This window comes from Equus asinus, chromosome 3, assembly GCF_041296235.1.
Source record: "Equus asinus isolate D_3611 breed Donkey chromosome 3, EquAss-T2T_v2, whole genome shotgun sequence".
Lineage (NCBI taxonomy): Eukaryota > Metazoa > Chordata > Mammalia > Perissodactyla > Equidae > Equus > Equus asinus.
Window position 1 is genome coordinate 119,040,813 of NC_091792.1, and position 6,285 is coordinate 119,047,097.

A 6,285-nucleotide genomic window follows, 5' to 3' on the forward strand; every position below is an offset into this window, starting at 1 on the left:
TGACTCCATCATAAAACCCTGAGAAGCTATTCCAAAATATTTACATCAAAGACCAGCCAAAGTCAAAATGAATTACTAGTCTACCCAGTGTGCTTTCTTACTTCACTAACTTGAAAATTTTCTTCAAATGGGTCCTTTCAAAGGAAACTACAAGACATGTACTACAATGGGTAAATTCTCAATATTGCCATTCAAATTTACGTAAAAGAAAAATGATACATCTTTAGAAATCACTGTGAGAGAACATCAGAACAGAGCGTGGGAGAGAGCAGAGAAATTTGGGGTCAAACAGAACTCAGTTGGAATTCCTGCTTCATCTCTCATTAACTTTATGACCTTGAGCAAGTTAATAAAACCTCTTTGAGTCTTAATTTCAATTATCAAATGGAAACACAAGGCCAAGTTACAGGCTGTTGTGAGCACTAAATTAGATAACATATATAAACAGACTGTTTAGCACAGTACCTGGACCATAATAAATACTCAATAAATGACTAGTTACTAAGAAATGTTTAAGAACTTATTTTTAGTGTAGTTTAATATTCAAATTCCAAATCATTAGAAGGAAAAATATAAAGATTCAATAACAAATTTTTCTTTAATGCACTTAATCTGATTATCCTTTACATTAGTTGCTTGTCAAACCGCAAGTCCTGACACATTAATGGGATGCGAAATTTAGTGGATCTCAGCTGGCATTCCTAAATAAAATAGAATAAAAAATATAAGAATGCATGACATATGGGAAGTCTAAGCATTGGTTCATGAGTCTTTTAAAAAATTAAACATATTTGTAATGTATACTGGATGGCAATGTAAAATACATCTCTTACTGCGCAAAAAAGAAAGTTTAAAAGTCACTGCTTTACATTATAATAATGAGAATAAAAATAATTAGCTGACACTGAATGCTTAGTTTGTGCTAGACACTGTGCTAAGCAGACACATTATTTCATCTCATCCTCCCCCAAATCCTATGAGGCAGGTTCTATCACTTCCACCATTTTACAGATGAGGAAACTGAGACACAGATTAAGTCACTTGCCAAGGACGCAGAGTTGGTAACTGGTAAACCCAGGGTTCAAATTTAGTCACCTAACTCCAGAATTTGCACATTTAACCACTTCAGTAAGCACTAGGTTGTAAACTATAACTTTTCCCTATATAAAAGTTATTCAAAAGGTAGACTTTCTCATGAGGCCTAACTGGAGAGGGATCTTTCGGGAGGTGCAGCCTCTCTGGGAGAAGGCAGTGTGATTCAGAGGAGAAAGCTCTAGGCGTGAGATCCAGATCGAGTCCCCAGCCTTGGCGCTTCAGTGGCAAGGAGTTGGCAAGTCATTTAATCTCGCTGAGTCTGGATTTCCTCACCTACAAAATGGGAATGATAGTATCTGCCCTGCCTCCCCACAGGCCTTTGTGAGGAAGTATATGTACATACAAGTGAAATGCTCTATTGTGCTACTCGGTCATATGAGCCGACCATTAATACCCCCAGGGGCCCCGTTCTTCACAGAAACATACACACAACAGGATCAAAAAAGGAAGGTCGCCAGGCTTCTATAACCTGTGCATGGTTCTTGGCACACAGTAAGCCTTCAGTTAATGTTCGTTATACTAAAAGAAGCAAACCAATTCAATCCGTGTGTATGTTTTACCCATTTGTATTTTTTTTTTCTTTTTGAGGAAGAATAGCCCTGAGCTAACATCTGCTGCCAATCCTCCTCTTTTTGCTGAGGAAGACTGGCCCTGAGCTAACATCCGTGCCCATCTTCCTCTACTTTACATGTGGGATGCCTACCACAGCATGGCTTGCCAAGCGGTGCCATGTCCGCACCCAGGATCCAAACCTGCGAACCCCGGGCCACCGAAGCAGAATGTACGCACTTAACCGCTGCGCCACCAGGCCAGCTCCCTATCCATTTGTATTTCATTTTGCATTAATTCATTCTTTCCACAACTATTTATTGAACCCTACTATACGCCAGATTAGAAATGTGGACTACAAAAAAAGACTGAAAGACCATCCTTTGCCCTGGAGAATTTCATACTAATTTCAATTAATTTCCAAAATCTCGTAAGAGAAAACTGTTAAATACAGCTTCCCCATCTAGCAATAACAACTTACACTTATCGTAGTGCTTTATAGTTTAGAAAGAACTGTGCGGTGGCTTTTGTTTCTCACATCAATTGCCTAAGTATGTCAAGTCAGTATTATTATCTTCCTGAATCCAAATTCAGTGCTAAGTACTAGTAAGTCTTTAGAGTGAAAGTTTCTCGATGTCAGAGGTGCCTGTAAAAATAAGGTTTTGAATAAAACACATTTTAGGTAATACTGCAAAGTGGTGATCTGGTAGCATTATTTTTATCCCTTCACATTTTTGAGTTGAAGTCATCTATAACGCAACAATATCACCTCCATATGATGCATTTTTTCAAAATCTTTCTTTAAAAAATCTGCCTTTGAGGTTTTTTTTAGTACAGACTATTTTCTGTTGAATATATTGAACCAGGACTCAGTTTTCTCACAGAATAAAGGAGGCAGTAGCGAAGGTGTCTTTGTTGACTTTTTAAATTACTCAAAATTGATTGTTGTATTCAGATTCCTGAGTCACATATAATGCCAGATAATTGTTAGCCATTTTATATATAATTCAACAACTACTATAGGTGATTTTCACAGGGAGACAAAGATGTAATGACAGCTAAATGAATTAAAAATTTGCTACAGGATGTTTACTATGAACCTTTTACTAAAATTGCCTTATTCTTTGTATTCTAACCACTCCCCGTCCATCACCACCACCCCCTACACAGACACTCCGTCACCTACAGCAGATCAGTTTCCAGGCCATTATTCATAAAACCATATTAAAATTTCACAACACATGGTCCAGTTACTAGGTTTTCTTCTCCCTTCCCCCACCCACTGAATCAGTGTGTCTTTAAACATATATATTCTCTCTCAAAAATCTAGAATTCAGAAAATGATTACGATGCCTCTATTCTGCAAACATCCCATATAAAATGTAAACGTCTGCCCTTCTGTTTACTGATAACCATGAATAAAAGCCATACCCCACCCACCCTATCTGTAGGGTTAGAAGGTCCAATCTCGCCACTACAGAGCTCTGCAAGAAAGGACGGTTATAGAACCAGGAAAGCCACTGCAAGAACCCCTGGGAGAAGATAAGGAAAACACATTTCACACCACTGGCAGCGTGCGGTCTCCCGGCTCCAGCTCTTGGTAAACAGGGAAAACCTTTGTCTTGCCTCAGCCATCAAACTGGTGGCTCATCAGAATTGGGGCAACAAGAGTTTGTGCGAATTGGCTTGGCAGAGGTTAAACAAAGCAATGCAGCTCTGACGGGGGGAGAGGGCTGACCCTGGTCAGCGTCCAAGATCCCAGACGGCGAGGTCTCGCTCTGCCCCCCGCTGCAGCCAGGACCCGCGCCGGGGACCCCGGGACATGATGCCGCGGCGCGGGAAGGAGAGAGGGAATTAGAAGGTCCCACGCTCTCTGCAAGTTCCCGGGGTTGCAGCCCGTCCGCAGGTTCCTTTGCGTGGGATCCAAAGCGGTGCACACCGTGCGCCGGTTCCTCGGGGAGGGTCCGCGCCGCACACACACGCGGGGACACCGCCCCAAAGTCCACGGCCAGCCGCCCCGAGCCCACGCCCCTAGGGCAAGGGCAAGGTCGGGAATCCCGGGGCGCCGCGGGGGCCCGGCCCGGGGGGTCGCGAGTGGAAGGAAGAAGCCCGCCCGCTGCCCCCATTGTCTGGCTCCGGCCGCGGGCCGAGAGGGCGCTCACCTGAGGTCCCCGCCTGGCGCCGAGGCTGGCCGAGCGGCCGGACGGCGACGGGCGGTCCCGCGCGGGCGGCGGACGCGGCTGCACAGCCCGCGGCAGCCCCGCAGCACCAGCAGCTCCGCAGCAGCCCCGGCAGCGCACCCGCCTCTCAAGCGGCCGCGGCCTCCATTGCTCTGCCCGCCGCCGCCACCGCGCGGCACTGCGCGCCCGGCCCCGCGCGGCGTGGTCACATGCTCCGCCGGCGCCTCGGGCGCTCGGACCCGCGTCGCGGCCCCGCCCGGCTTCGCGCCTGGACCCCCGGGCGACGCCGCGGGGCACCCGGCGCCCCGCGTTCCCTCTCGCGGCCGCCGGGGATGGCACGTACCGGACGGCTTTCTTCCCTGGATCCCCAGAAACCGGGAGAGGGCCACAGGGAAGGGCGTGGGATTGATCAGTGCCCTCCCCACCGCTGCAGGGCATGGCCCGAGGGGCAGCTGAACGCGTGGGGTCTGAGGTTACGGCGGTGGGCTCACAGGGAGGCGCATCTGCATGGGGCAAGCATCTGGGACAACAGTCACTACCCCCATGGGATGCAAATCCGGCCCCTGTTACCTGGATGACCCAGAGACTGACCGGGGCGAACTGGAACCCAGAGTTTCGCCCTACAGAGCGCCCAACAATGAGAAATGGCATTAAGACTCCTGAAAGTTAGACAAGTTGAAAGATGCCGCACAAATAAAAAGGTTCGAAATTGCTTTGCTGAGTCGCTGTACATCTGAACAGAGTGACAATGACATTATTGTCCCCAACCATAATGAAATTCAATACTGACTTTGATATTTTAAGGAAAATATTTATCTTTTCCTTTTGTGGCTTAACTGGAAACACTGAGACTTTTTTCTCCATACTTTTTGCTATGACTGTTTTGATGAAACACGGAAATAAGTTTCTGGTGATCTTTTCATTCACTCTGCATGCAAAGATGCTAAAAATAATTTAGTGTCATTATTAATCAGGAAATGGAAAACAAAGCCAAAATAGTCCGCTGTGACAAAAGATGCAAAAGATGAGAGGTAACCCTAATAGGTAGTCGATATTGAGCAGGATGTCCCAATGCCAAAAACAGGACTAATAATTTTAATGCAGGTGCATGACTTAGAAGGAGCCACTTTGATGCTGGGAGAATCCAGAGCATGTTGCCTTATCCAACTGGATTTTTCAAGATGAAACATTTTAGTTAACCAGCAGCATAAAATATGTTTGGGTATTTTTGTGAATATAGGTATCATTCAGTTGTTCAGTGCTTGCATATTCTGAACAATGTCTGCTTTATTCCAAATAAGCATAATAAAGAGTTTCATAAAGCGTTGAGCAAGTTCCTTTTGATTTGATCCAGCAGCCCTAGAAGTTCTCAGAAGGCAAAAATTAAATCTGTAAGAACATGTAACTGGGGTCTTTTTCTTGACATATTATAGTCTTGCCAACTACATGAAAACACACTCTATAAAAATTCATATTTACATAAATCAAGTGTAGTCTACAGTCTTTTAATTTTGCAGGGCAAGATACCCCAAATTATACACTCTTAAAATATTGAAAGAGAGGCCGGCCCGGTGGCTCAGCGGTTAAGTTCGCACGTTCTGTTTCTCAGCGGCCCAGGGTTCACCGGTTCAGATCCCAGGTGCAGACATGGCACCGCTTGGCACGCCATGCTGTGGTAGGCGTCCCACATATAAAGTGGAGGAAGATGGGCACGGATGGTAGCTCAGGGCCAGTCTTTCTCAGCAAAAAGAGGAGGACTGGCAGTAGTTAGCTCAGGGCTAATCTTCCTCAAAAAAATATATATATATATTGAAAGAGTTCTAGAGAATTCATGCTCAGAGCTTTCCAGCCGGACTTTGTGTCTCATGGGCCTCAGAAATCAGAAGCTGTCAGGGACCATTTTTGACAGGTGCTGTTTTTTCCCTCACTTTTCAAACACGTTGGTTCATATTACTACATATAATAACAATGATAGTGGGGCACATCAAACCAGGTATCAGTCCGCTATTCCACTTTTGAAATAGCTAACTGCCTTGCAGTTAAGACATAGATTTTCAAAGACCATAAGACAATACAAAAGAAAGATGTAGAACATTAGCAATTTTTAAAATATTTAACCATCAAACTGCTGTCTTAGGGGTTATAGGAAGGACATGAGAAAGAAATTATATGGTTAAACCAGTAGTTCTCAATTCTGGGTAATTTGGTCCTCTAAGGAGACATTTGGTAGTGTCTGGAGACATTTTTGGTTGCCACAACTGGTTGGCAGGTGCTACTACTGGCATCTAGTGGGTAGAGGTCAGAGATGCTGCTAAACATTCTACAATGCATAAGACAGTCCTCACAACCAAGAATGATCTAGTCCATAATGTCAATAGTGTCAGGGTTGAGAAACCCTGAGTTACACCATGGATCTCCAAAGCCTTTTGATTCTGTATTCCACCATGTCAGCTTATCATCC

General features: G+C 44.9%; 1 protein-coding gene across 7 annotated transcripts in view; it reads right to left on the reverse strand.

Moving 5' to 3' along the window:
• The window catches only part of CRACD (capping protein inhibiting regulator of actin dynamics), a 286,413-nt gene extending 282,395 nt beyond the window's left edge, over positions 1-4,018 (reverse strand). For 5 of the 7 annotated variants that reach the window (XM_070505796.1, XM_070505795.1, XM_044766034.2 and 2 more), the window contains exon 1: positions 3,807-4,004. The gene's annotated coding sequence lies outside the window, so the exon portion shown is untranslated. Of the gene's footprint in view, positions 1-3,806 lie in introns of all 7 variants that reach the window. The other 2 variants (XM_070505793.1, XM_044766035.2) reach the window with 2 other exon arrangements.
• Positions 4,019-6,285: the final 2,267 nt, after the last annotated feature.